Source organism: Lonchura striata, chromosome 15 (assembly GCF_046129695.1).
Source record: "Lonchura striata isolate bLonStr1 chromosome 15, bLonStr1.mat, whole genome shotgun sequence".
Taxonomy (NCBI): Eukaryota; Metazoa; Chordata; class Aves; order Passeriformes; family Estrildidae; genus Lonchura; species Lonchura striata.
In genome coordinates this window covers 14,652,598-14,666,975 of record NC_134617.1, presented here as the reverse complement: position 1 = coordinate 14,666,975, position 14,378 = coordinate 14,652,598, and the positions used below count along the sequence as shown (strand labels likewise).

General features: G+C 38.3%; 2 protein-coding genes across 2 annotated transcripts in view; one reads left to right on the top strand and one right to left on the bottom strand.

Annotated features, from left to right (window-relative positions):
• DOCK2 (dedicator of cytokinesis 2) overlaps positions 1-14,378 on the bottom strand; it is a 158,551-nt gene that overhangs the window by 66,944 nt on the left and 77,229 nt on the right. The gene's annotated exons all lie outside the window — the stretch shown is intronic.
• The window catches only part of INSYN2B (inhibitory synaptic factor family member 2B), a 29,780-nt gene that overhangs the window by 4,963 nt on the left and 10,439 nt on the right, over positions 1-14,378 (top strand). The gene's annotated exons all lie outside the window — the stretch shown is intronic.

Below are 14,378 nucleotides of genomic sequence, written 5' to 3'. Positions count from 1 at the left end.
TTAGTGTACAAAGAGTGGCCAACCTCTTCCATTTGAAAGGGCTGGAAAGCAACTTGGGAACTTGCAGGAGGTGATAGAGGGGCTGGGGGAAGTGTTCCCTGCCCTGAGGTGCAATATATAACAGCAGCAACCAACCCAGCCAGGGCTGCAACAGGAGGCTGCAAAGCAGAACAGAGCAAGGGAGAGCAACCCTGGGGTCAAAAAGAGCAGAACTGAGCAATCCAAGCTCTTCAAAGTGCAGCAGCATCTTTTATTGCTAAGCCGTGTACTTTAAATTTACACAATGTGAAGACGAATGTCTTGGATGATGATTCACTTCCTTAAAATGAAACAGAGCCATCTCCTGTATTCCCAGAACTAGATCACTCTATTTGATTTTGTTCTTTTTCAGCTGCACTTACTGAAGACAGAAAAATTAAATTAAATTTCAAGTATTTGATCAGAGATGAGACTAATAAAATATATTTGTGAATGGCTAAAACAAAGCTTTAGCACAATAATTTGGCTTAAAACTGTTGAAAGTCATTTCACTCCAGAAACTTCTTTACTTTTAAATTGATCTTATGAAGAAAATAAGGCCCAATAAAAATAATTTTCCAACAAATTACGTCCATTACACTAACCAATCTACCCACAGTGTTTGTTTAGGATTGGCTAATAGCAACTAGCAACTGTTAGAATAATTTTAATTTGCATCTGAAATATTTTCCATATTTAAATGTTATCCAGTAGGGGCTTTTATGAAGTTTTTAAATTGTTTTGTAACAGTGGGCTCCACTATGAAGCATGAAAAAAATCTTGGAGTCTGGTTAGCAGAGTAATAGGCAAAAAATTCATAGCAAAACCCAAAATCTTTCTAAAGAGAACTTTTTGCACTGAATCTTGGGTAAGTTGCTAAATAGAAAGCATAGGGAATCCTCCATGAAAGAAAACCCTGTGGAAACACATGTATAAAGATGAAAGGATAAAACTCCAAAAATTACAGAATGTCCTGCCAATGGACACAATCTATAATCCACAACCTACAGCCAATTATGTATCCTCCTCAGGTGTGGGTCTCTTCAAGGGATGTCACTTATGTCCCAGCTGGTTGAATTTCAATTTTAATGTAAGGTAAACAGAGAATGTTGATACTCTAATAATATACAGATATAAATTTCCCAAATAGAATTGTCTGCATCAATTATTTCTGCATATTCTAATTGTATTTTTAGGGAGATTCTAACACATTATGCCTGGGCTCTAGCAGGATAAGGAATACTCCTTTAATAACTTAGCACCAGCCCAAGAGGTGGATTGATTATATACTTACAACATAAGTAGAATGAAGATGAGAGTTGAAATTTCTTTGAATAACTAATCAGGGATTATTTTAGCTCTGTTTTTTTTTTTTTTCTTCCATGTTTTTAAATGAGAAAAAGGAAAACTATTCAAAAGCCAATAAAAGGATAAAGAATTCCAGAGTGCCCTGGCTTAGGCTCCATCAGGGGTGTGACTGTCCCTTGCTTGCTCAGTCACTGCAATCCAGGAGCCTCTGAAATCCTAAAACCACAATGGGACAAAACCTAGCTCCTGTTCTTGGCTGTTTGGAAAATGCACCAGGATGGTAAAAGCCAGCACCTCTTCTCCCCTGGCATTAAACCCCTCTGACATAAAATTATATCCTTATTCTGAAATGAAAACTTGCTCCCTAAAAACCCCAAACATAAACCATCCGCAGAAAAATGGGTGAGTATTGATGTAATAGCACTGTGTTAAAAACAGGTCTTCCCAAACACAAACTGGGCTCCAAACAATTTTCAATGATTTCCCAAACATGATTATCAAAATATTTTGTGGTGCCATGTCATCTGACTATTTGAACTCCTTCTGAGGATGATGACTGTGTGCCCAAAAGACACTTCTTTATGTTGCTTTACTGCCAAAATGTTCAAAGCTACTTGCAGAGATTTATTTTCCCTCATCTCTAAGCAAGGATTTCATTCAAATGGATTATCTAGCTAAGAAGCCAGGGTACCAACACCTTCTCCTGGACAGACCAAACAGAAATAATGAGTGTAGATGCATGTTAGGGAATTGCAAACAAAACAAACAAAAAGCAGAATCACATGCATATAAAAGCAAACTTGATCAATGAGAATGCCAGAGAAATATAACCTCTTATGCCTCTGATATTCAGAGTTTGCATCACCTGAGCAGTCTTATAGTCTCTTATTTTTATGATTAGTCACTGCAATACAGAGTGTGTGGGAGCATCAGTACATATCTAACAACACAGGGAAAAGGTGCTGATTAGAACCATTACAACCCACACCTCCACTGTAGTTTTCATATTAATGCTATTGGGTTCAATGGCAGCTTCAGGACTCTGCTACTGAAGCTGTTCAGAAAAGCTTCTTAGATCATGGTTGGTAGTGTCATCTTTGGTCTAGTGCCACCAAAGGACCTGTTGTGAGCAGGTTGTTTTCTGTCCTTTTAGTTCTAGAGAGCTGAGGGTCAGAACGAGCATTTGGTAGATGTCAGAATCTGTGGTATTGATGATCCCGAGATTGTAGAAAGTCTCTGTCTGCCCCACTGCCAAAGCAGAAGCCATAATTGGTCTGTGCTGGTTTCCAGGTTGTTTATTCTGTTTATCTCTCACATGTTCTGCTGCCCTGCCCAGCTCTGTCCTGCAGGGCAGCGTGTGGGGCTCTGCCCTCAGTGGGATGTTACAAACATTAAATACCAGAAACTCCCTGGGCTGGATTTACAATAACGTGCCAATATCTGTCACCTATGTTGGACAGTGTGTCCCCAGCCTGAACCAACAGAAAAATGCCAACACCACAGTGAGACATGGAGGGCATGAAGAAGGAGAAAAAGGACAAGGCACACCCAATTTCCTCCATCTTGTCCCCTTTGGACCCCTAATCTAGAATCCTAAAATTTTACTTTTGCACCTGTGCCACACTTAATTATCACTGATATCAAACACTCAGAGCTGGTAATTCATCCTGTGAGATTGAAAACTCTTTTCCATGGCCAGAGATCACAGCCAGTGTCTCTGGGGGCTCTGTCCAGGGGCGTTCCTGACCCCTGCCAGGGTCCCAGACCTGCCAGGGCAGCCAGAGGGATGCCCTGAACTCCCACAGGTAGATTCTGTACCACCTCACAGCCAAAAGGACTTCCAAGATATTTGAAGAGAGATCTCATATCTTGACAACATGATTATGGTAGATTTTATAAACAGACCCTTTTCCCATATTGGTTAACATAAAATTAACATCCTTTGAGCTGGATGTTCCTTACAGCTTCCTGGAGCTGGATCTTGTGAGCTATTGTGTGCTTCCTGGTCAAGGACTCTCCAAACTATGGCTGCAGCATTATCATATTAAGGCAAGAGTCTGGGAAGCTGGAGGGACTGGAATCAAATTTTCCAGTTAGATTATTATCAGTTTTCAAGGCATGCTCATTAAGAAGAAAAAGAAAAAAAGTAACTTGTTCTGCTCTGTTTTTGTTTTAAAGGAAGTTGCTAATATTTTAAATCTTAAAACAAGATTTCCTAGGCTGCAGAGCTTAGTTTCAGGAATCCAGTAATGGAGCGAGTATTATTTTCTTAAGTATTTTCCTTAAAATAAGGATGTCTTTCTTATATTTATAAAGTATGAAAATAAAGCATTTACTACTAAATCAAGGCCATTTGTCTTTTTTGAAATGGCACTGTAGTTACATAAGGTAAAAGTGTCTTTTATTTGATCTTGTCTTGGTACAAGGTCTTGACCTCCAAGACTGTTAAATACAACAACCATTAAAATATTTTAGTAATACTTAGCAAATATTACTAATCATTTATATATATTAAAAAGATATTAAATTATAGATATTAAAAAAAGGTTACAACCAAATAAGAGGAGAAGTAACATTGTTCATTGAATGAATGAGGCAGTAGAGAAGAAGGGAATTTGAAACACAGGAGCAGTAGTGGAGCTCTCTTAGCCCTTTCAGATTATCACAAAATTCTCCCTGCCTGTGCTGCAATTAGGGAGCTCCAGGACATTAGGTTGGCCCTAGCAGGTTGTGCAGCTCGAGGCACAGATGCTCTGGAAGAACAGAGCATCCAAGCATGAAACCAGGAAACCAACAATGTGGTCCCAGGGATTTGGGAGAAGACAGAAAAAGGAACTTTCACTCTGCAGAATTGAAGAGCATCCTCCAGGATCTCACAGCAGTGTGTGGGGAGCAGGTTCTTTGGTGGCCAGGAAACTGAGGAATGTAAATGTGCAGGATGTGGGCATGGTGATTTCCCTGCTGCTGCCTCCAAGCCCTGCATCAGTGGTGTCCCCACAGGTTTGGGCACACCAGAGTTCCCAGACAGCCTAAAGGGGAAACAGCCTGATGTGCAAACCTGTGACATGCAAAGGACATCAAAATAAGCCTTGTTAGTCTGCTAACAAAATCTTAATTATAGCACCAGAAATATCTCTGAGAATGCTGCAATTTTCTGGAAGCTCTTCACAAAACAAGGGACACCAGGATTACAAACATCTCTATCAGCATACGAAATTTATTTTTTTAAAAAAAAGGAAAGGTTGTTCCCACTGAATTAGGTCGATTCCTATTATACAAGGATACACATGCCCTCAGGCTGCCAGCTAGACATTCCTGCCTCATAACTCTTCTTCTGGACTTAGGGGAATAACAAAGCAATCTTGACAGATTACACATGGCAACTGTTCTGTGGGTTCTAACAATTTTTTAAGGTGTTTGGTTGTCAGCTTGGTTTTTTTTGTTTGTTTGTTTTGTTTGTTTGTTTGTTTGGGGGGAGGGGGTTGGTTTTATTGTTTGGATTTTTTTTTAATTTTACAAGACAAACAAACAAACCAACCAAAACCTGAAACACAAACCTGATTTTATGCAGCTAACACATTATATAATAACCCTAACACAAGCCTCTCTAACAGCTTCTGGGTTGTCTGCCTGGCTTAGCTTTGTCGTAAGGTTCTCATTTGGTTTCTTGTTTAACTTTTTCTGGAAAACATTGGAAAAACTGCACATCCAGTCACATCTGAAGTGAGACACAACCACACCTACTTGCTTCATGTTTTACTTGCCTTCTTAATAACACAAGTTTACACTGCAGTATTTTGCTCGAATCACACTGCTACTTACCCAAATTAAACCTGAAGCTATTCCCAAGGAGACCTTTTACACTGAAACTATTCTTTAAAAGTAAAAAACACTACAGTTTTCTGAAAATAACCTCATTGCAGGGCCATTAAGGCAACACGGTGCTCATATGGAATAATGAAGGAAGGAAGTAACTTCTATAAAATTGCTGATATTTCACTAACAGGTCCTGGGAGATCATCCCAGTGATACAAAAAAGAAGAAAGGTCATCTTTGTTCTTGAGACAGGGCAGGCCATATCCCATGTTATGTAACTACTTCAGAGACTATCATCTCTAGTTGGAGAAGAAAAGAGCAATCATGTAAAATACTCAATTACTTGGGCCATTCTGCATTCTTATGCTTAGAAGAGGATCAGAAATTACAGGGAAAGTGACTTTAAGCAAATATTCATCTACTTATGCAATTAACTTACATATTACTTTCAAAGGACTTCACATATTTCAAAACATATGAGGAACTGAGGTTCCTATTAGTTTGTACAGAATGCTGCATGTCTTGTCTCTCGTCTCTTCTTTGAAATTAATTGCCCTCACTGGTGGAAAAATAATTTGAACATACAAAAATTTATTGAAGATACTTATTTCCATGCAGCCTTTTAGTTAGGCTTATTGCAGTTCCCAAATAGAACTTCTGGACTTCTTCAAACTGCCAGCCTCAGTAAAGACTGAGTAACAAAAAACCCAACCCTGAGTGACAAGCAGGTGCCACACAGCTCAGGACACTGCAGATTTATTAGGCAAATCATCAATTATTAACTTCTCTGACTATCTAAGTATAACTTTGTGAGCTAAAAATAAAATTTGAATTTATACAAGATATAAAATCAGTTATAAGGTACCAATATTGAGAAATAGCTGAAGTGGGAAAGGCAAGGAAACAAACAGGCTTTTGTTTTGCTCTTGACATCACTGGGACATGAGCTTGTGGTGCCCAGAGAAGCTGCTCATTTCTCCAGCAAGGTTCAGAGCCCTTGGAGTGTCCAGAGATGTTCATCTTCCCCTTAGTGAGTAGGTCATCAAAGGGTCACCTCCCTCCCTCTTGTGCCATCTTAGAAACTCAGTAAGGTGAAAAATCACCTTTCCCAAGAGGAGAGTGAAATGTTTATCTACACGTTGTGATTTATTTTTGTAAACCATCATTGCACCTTTGCTCTTTGGACATGTTCCAGGACAGAACAGACACAAGATCCATGATTCTAAATGTGCCCAGCAGGACAGAAATATATCTATGGGATACTGTAATGTGTTACCAGATCACTCTCTTTTCCCATCTCAACACAAAATAAAGTGTCATCATCTCACTTTTTCTGCCATGGGATTGAATTCTTTTCAAATATAAGTATTATCTCACTACATGCACTAGTTCCTCCTCCTAAGACCCCACAGTTTCACAGAATTTCCTTATCTTCTGTTTCTAAAGGAGATCTGCTCTGTGCCAAAAACCCCCAGCTACTGAATCTCTGCCCTTAACTGGGGGTGTCGTGGCTTCTCCAACCTCAAACTGCAGAGTCTCTACATGGAGAATTTAGGGATTTAAGAAATTCTTTACATTAATATTGCTTGGAGATTAAGAAATAACAAATATTATCAATATTAAGAACTGACTATAGAGAAACAAATGGCTACAAGATTGATAGAAAACGTGTAAATTTATCCTTTTAGTTTTAAGGTTTTTTTAAGATGTCACCTAAGCCCTTCAGTCATCAGGGGCATTTGAGTTCCAGCCAAGTGTCTGGTCCCTTTATAACTCAGATTGTTTCTAACTTCATGAGAAACTGCACAAGCTTTGCATAAAGAAGAAACACATATTTTCTTTTAAATACCAGGAGAAAAAGTTGCTTGGCATTTTTTTGAATATTCCATTTTCCAGCATTCCTCAGTACCTGTTAGTACAGAGACAATTTTAGCTTTCATAATCTGCCTCAAGCCAGCAGTAACCACCAAAAAAAACATAAAAATAAAAGAACATTATTTGAATAATGTGTGAAGAACAAATTAGCCAGTTGTTTGCCTTATCCCAGTGGGACAAGTTTTGACTGAATTTTTATTCTATTGCTTTGAAGAAAAACCAGTATCTAGCCATAAATATTTTAATAATATAAAATAATGCTACACATGGCAATAATGCTGTAACTTAGAATGGGTGTCTCTGTCAAAGCATGAGTGCAGAGGAACTTTCATTTTCCTGGTGCTCCTTATGTGGGGAGTGGTGCCAAGCTTGGAGAGCAATTGTAAGGCTACATTATTTTTCAGGCTATAAATAATTAACTGAAGTGGGATTCTTTCAAATCCTCTCCTCACAAAAAGAAAAGCTTTTCAAAAGCAAGTTCTCTTCACCTTTACAAAAGGTAGTCAGGCAATAACGATGCTACAATTCAAAAGTAAAGGCACCTGCCCTGCATAATAACAATCTATGCACCTCTCAAACAACTTTAAGCTGCAGACTGTTTAAATATAGAGGGCAGAAGTGGTGTATAAATTGACAGAATAAAGTCACAGAGAATTATGGATAAGTTGGTGAAGCAGACTTGAAACACAGCTCTAAAAACTACCTTTACAATGCTCATAAAAGAGAATAAACCTGCTGCCTTTCTCATGGATTTAGAGAGAAGCACTGCACAACAGAGTAGACCCAAGTAAAACACACCTATATTGTTCCTTCCCAATATTGTGTTGCAACATAAAGCTACTGAGATGTTAAATACACATGAAACCAAGGGTTGTGCTCTTACCACATACTTTTAAGTCTTATAAATCTAAACTGTGAATTTCCTTAATGATGATATTATTCACTATTGATGATATGAAACAAAATTAAAATTTGCAATTGCAAAGTCAGAAGAAGAGAACAAAGATTCATCACGCAAATCTCTTTCATTTAATTGTAACCCCTCAAAAGACATGTGACTGAACTCTCCAACATCAGCAGGCTGGTGTGCTTTGATATAAAATTACTTATAGCAGGGACTCAAAATAAGCAGAGGTTTCTCTCTTGCTCTACTCCTCACTAATCCCCTTCCAGAATGGATAATTCTGGCTCCTGACAGGTTGAGGATAGAATGAAACAGAACCTACACAAGAACCTGAACTACCAACCTTATTGCCAGTCATATCACAGCTCCATTTTGCAAACATGCCCAAGGAGATGTGCCAAGGCATCAGCCTGCCTGAGCAGACTGCACTGCAGGGTGATACAGCCTGAGAAAACTTCCTCTGACACTGAAAACAACCGTGGCCATAACTGAGCAGAGTTTTTCTCAGAGGAGTCGCCAGCTCCTTGTATCCCAGCCTCCATTTCTCTTCCACCTGTAGCTTTTTGTGCCAGAATCTGGGAGCCTGTGGGAAGTGTCAGTCTCTGCAGACACCCTGCCAAAGCCAATAAGCACAATTCCAGTCTCTCCTGCACTTACTGTCAGCCAGTTGCTGCTAACCCAGTCTGAGCTGCCCTAATTCAATTCCCCCACACCAAAAATATTTCTCAAAACCGACATCTGGGAAGAGGCACAGTCAGGTGCATTCAGCTAAGTACACAAAATACATCTCTGGAGGATGAAATATCCAGTTACTCACATTCCTGATGTCATTCACTGCTCTGGGAAAACACAGGTAAAAAAGTCTCAGGATGCAATTATAAATTCCAGCCCTGTTACCACAATGAGAGCTGGCACAATGTTCCCACCCAGGTTCCAGTGCTTCCACAGGGAACAGAAGCCATGGGATGATGGGTTTCAGGGAGAGCTTGGCATGGTTTCTTCTCTCACTGCTTCCCCAAATACCCAGGTTTGTGACACAAGTGAGAGTAACAGTTGACTCCTTACATTTACTGAAACTCCCACTTACTGAAGTGGCAAAAAAAGTTCTGGAGAGCCTAAAGAATCATAACTGAACACCCAGTGCTTACAAGGCTTCCCACACAGCTGCAGCACAGCAGACTGCTAAATACTTTTGGATGCAGCTTTGCCATGTCATTCTTGAACTGAAGTGATATATTTATTGCAAAAAAACCCCAGAAATCAACTGAATGCTAAGGGACGGCAGCAAGTACACTCAGAACTTGTTTTTAGAATTAAATTAATACTGTAATAATAAAAACAACTCCAGTGTAGAAGTCACAGTCTTTAGACAGCACTTTATACTGGTTTTAAATGGTATTTCTTGTAGCAGTGTTTCAACAGGAGAAAGGTGCTGGGCAGTGCAATCTGTCACACAGGAACCATGAAAATGCAGTTTTAAAGTTTGCTACTTAGGCAAAAATAATAAGTTTTTCTGTTCTAACAGACATAGTCAATATAATTAACAACCAAAGAGAAAGTTCAAAAGGTCATTTTTATGAACTAATCTGTCTCTAACCAAATGCTGAGGGCCTGCAAGGCAGCACAGTGTACAAACCTGCCTTGCACAGGTTACCTATATACAGCTCCGTTAACATTTTATTTAGCCTGAATATAAACCTATGATAATCTAAAGTGCAAAATGTGCACACTTAGATAGAAATATCAAGTACTTAGCAATATTTTTTCAACTGATAAGATTTATACAAGGAAGAGCACTGAAATTTTGTGCTGTGAACCAGTAATTTGGACACTTTCCAGCTCACCAGCCTGTCACATTGGATAACTTCCCTCTGCCTGTAGGCATTCAAGCAGTTCTTCAAGAGAAATTTCTCAGTTTTAAGTACACTCATCTTTGCAAACTAACACTGAAAAAAAATCCAACTTGTGTCTGTATATAAATATGTGACTGAAATGCTTTCCTCTAAAGTGAATAAAGAGTAGTATCTTACCTTCTGACACTAAACCTTGCAAGAACAGTTCCCAGTATATGCTCCAGAAGAAATACTGAGATTAAAATGTTGTCTAATCCATGAAGACTTTTTTCTGACAGGGCAAATGGAATCTATCATCTTTTCAAAAGAAAAGAACTTTTATTTTTATTAAATTAGAATAAAGGAATTTCAAGTTCTATGGTTCTGAAAGTTATTTCAGAATTAAGATCATCATGGTTTTATCTCTTAGTGCATCTTCAGCACTTCATGTGGAATGACATTGCATCATCTCAATCAAATCATAGGCAAACCACACTCAATTTTCATCTCTAAAACTTGCTTAGCTAAGTCCATTTTCTGCTGCAGTAAATATCACAGCTTCTTCTCTACCCAGTCTCACCAACCTGAAGTAATTTGCAGATCTTGCTGTAAAATTAATCAGAGAGAAAATCCTGTAACCTCTTCCATCACCGAAGTGTTCCCTTTCTGAGGACAGAAACTTTCATCCTACCCTCTATTCCTTATCTCTGTTAGATCCTCTTCTCCAGGCACCTTGGTCCCACCTGGAGGTGGCTTACAAAACCCACCAGCAGGATTTATAAAAAGTTCTTTCCTTCTTCAGTCCTTTTTGCTCAAGCAAAATTCCTTCAGCATTAGCAAGGCATTGCTGGAAGGGAAAACTGAGCACATCCAGGGACATCCAGAGAACTCCTCTGTGGCCATGCACACCAGCAGAAACAGATATTCTGTGTACTGCCCAATTAGAGTAAGAAATAGAAGAATATTACACTAGACAAGCTGTGCACTGGAGAAAACTCCAGGTACAAAACTATATTCCATAAATTACTCTATCTCCTATAATAAACACATTTACTTTCATAAATAGCTTTGTGCTGCATTCTGTGGGACCCAAAGCAATAAGACTCCTTGTTGTGATCAACAACAGGCCCCTGTACACAGAGGCCATTTAAAAATCTCACTCAGCAGTTTCATCTTTCCTGTTCCCTGCCAGCTTTTCCTGTGTATCACAATAAGCTGCAAATTTGCACTTCTGGGGGACTGTTTCTACTTTATAAGCTCTGCATCTGTCACCCATTTTCATCTGAAAATATTCCCTTCAGAGGCCTCCTTGCATGCAGTTCCTCTGGAACTGTGAGCACATTTCCATCCATTTCCCTCTGCAAGAAAGGACAGGAAAAAGGTAATTTTCAGCATCATCCAATTCCAATGGTTTCAAATCCATCTCTAGCCCTGTGTGCTGGCTGGTGATGTATGCTTCACTGCAGTCTCCAGGGATTTCAGAAGCATATCTAAACTTATCCTCAACAACTCTCATTATTTTGAGGGAAAAAGCCCAATATGACTTTTATGCAAAGAAGAGTTATGACTAAATTAAGCAGCTTGGCCAACAGCTATTGCTGGTTTCTGATGGAGACAGAAAATGAAATGGAACAAAAACAACATCCAAACCAACACAATTAAAGCCTTAATTCAGACTTGTTAATGAAAAATGGTGCATTTCAGATATTAATTTTTTGTTTTGAATATTGAACCTGCATAGAAGGAGAGCTCTGCAGTTGCCAGGCTGTTTGCAGCCACTGATAAGCACAGAGTTCACAGCAGCCCCCACAGGCAGCCTCTGATCCCAGCAACAGTTTAGGAATCCTGGAAAGATTTGCAACATGAAGGGAAAGTGAGAGTCACACAAATTTCTTAGAACCTGAGAATCTCCCACCTAGAAAGCAGCTTATTATCAAACACTAACCATAATTAATACAGAAAGCTGCCTCTCTAAACTGAAAATGTCCATCAAATGTGCACCATGGAAAATCTGTTTTCTACAGGATAAACCACAAATCAGATGTGACAGAAAAATGTTGAGTCTGAATAAATTATCCTACAGTTATTACAGCTGTCACCTATCACAGAATCAAAACAGTTTACATTGGACAGCACCTTAAAAATCACCTTGTTCCAACCCACTGCCATAGACTGAATTGGGAAATTTAAAATGTGGATGCTCAAAAGTGGAAGTCAAATTAGATTAATCATCTTCCTGTTGAAAGCCCCCACAAACTTTTACCTAGTTCCTTTACTTATTGAAAAGGTTCTGTTCAAACATTTAGTTTCAAGGAATATTGTTTTTAAAACATGCATAAGGAAAAAACAAAATTCTAAAATACTTCACACTTTTACTATAAGAAAAAATATTTAATTTTTGAACAAACCTGTCAAATGAAAAATCAAGGTGTGCAACTGCAGCTGGAAGAGTTTGAAAACCATGTGAAATAAGTAACTTTTGCCACAAAGTGCAGAAAACCCCCAGAACCACCACTCACACATCTGCAATCTCCCAAAATCCCCGCTGTTGGTTGCTGCATGGTTTTACATTCCATGCAATTCCCTGTAATCTCCATTTATCCTTACCACTGCACTTCTCTACCCACAGCTTCAGCCATTAAACTGAAATATGAACCAAAAAATACGTTTGACTCTGTTGAAGAAATTGGGAAGGCAGAGGCAGGAAAGGTGGGAGAAAAATTATATAGAAAAATATCTATGTCTTGTCAAACTTCCTCTGCCTGGCAGTCTGACTAAGATGTGTGTGCATTTCTAAGAACCTAGACCCACAATCCCCAGACTGGAAAATCAGTTTTATTGCTGTTGGAGGGGGCAGGCTTTGCCCCTGAGTGTTTTTTAGGGGTTCACTGGCTACACCCTGGGATACAATTTCAATGGAGCAAGGATAAATTTGCACTGAGGAGGAGCTACCACCACTAAGAATTGTGTGTGCAAAGTATGCAAAGACCTTAAAAGTCAAGATTTTCTTTTACAGTACCAGCCAAGCTAAACAGAAAAAAATTGCAACGTCAGTCAGATTCACATACCCAAAACATTGAAAAGAGGAGCATGAAATGTGCACCACTTAAAAATAACATCCAACAGCTCACGGGGCACTTGTCCAACAGGGGATGGACCTTGGGACTGTGGCACTGCCCAGGGAAGGTTGGGCAAGAAGGTTTTTTTAATGCCATTGGGCATTAAACTCCACTAATTTTTTTTTACTAGAACTGTTAGTATTACTACAAGACATAAAATTAAAACTGACTTAATTTTTTCTTTGTGAGTAAAATAAATAAATAAATTGAAAGCATTTTTATGAAATGGATCCTTAGGATTTTTCCTACTTTATTCAATGTCAAATAATGAGCAAAACAAGAGTTTTAAGTTCCTGCATCAGGAAAGGATGAAGAATTAGATGCTGGGCAAGGGAAAATGATATTTATACTTAGTAATTGGCAATGTTGAACTGATTTGTTAACTCAAGCACAGACACCTATAACTCACTGAAATTCAGGAGTCTGGGTTTTCAATCCAAATATTTGAACATTCCTAGCTATATATATTTTTTTTCCTTTCATCTTGATTTAATATAAACAACAGTACCAAAATGTTCATTACAATTCATAGTAAACCCAGAGTATTGGATGACAAGGTAGCTAAAAATCAACAGAGTTAAAATAGCAATTTTTAAATTAAGAATGCAGGAATGTAACTCAAATGCCTCTACAGCCAACACAGAGCTCTCATAAAACCCTTAAGGGCTTTTTACTTTTATTTAAAACACAAAGGATTAGCTTTCTAAAGCTTCTTTTGGAATTTAATTGGGCAAGTATAACTTTTAAAGTAGTCTATCTGCCTGGAGCACAGCAGCTGTGATGGGGAAAATGCTGCTGCAGTATTTGGATAAATTCTCAAACAAAACCATTAAAAGTCTCTGGTAATTAGTGGGTGAAATGAGAACTCAGAACTTGGCACTGGAACGTTGTTTGCAGAAACTGTTGGACTTGTTTACTGTGATTCTTGATTCCTGTGCACAATCAGCACAGAGATTCCCATGACTTCATGAATATCACAAAAGTAAAATTTGTTATTAATGCACATATTTATTTTCTCAATATATTGTGGCATTTTCTGTCTGCAGTGAAATAATCCAACACTCATTTTCTTCTAAAAATTTATAATAGAGTAATATCACATTATTACTTTGCTTAAATTATATTACAGTGCTTAAGTGTTACATGATGGTGCATAACAGTTTGCTATATTCTGTAACAAGATCTTTCCCACTGCACCCATCTCCTCAATTCTTGTAAATTAAATATGGTAAAATCTGTGCAATTCTTAAATAAAAGATTCTGAGCTCATGAAAGTTGTAAGGCTAATGAAATGGCCAGTGAATTAATAGGGGACAGGATTAATAGTAAATTACCACTGTACTGGGAATTTAGCTGCAATCTTGTACTCAAATCTGAACACTCGAAAATTAATAACTTTAAAAATAAAAAAAATTACTTTTTTCAAAATTCAAATTTTCTCCAAATTAAGAGCTCACATCTATTCACTTTTAGATATTTCATCCATAACAGGATTTAGTGGCCATT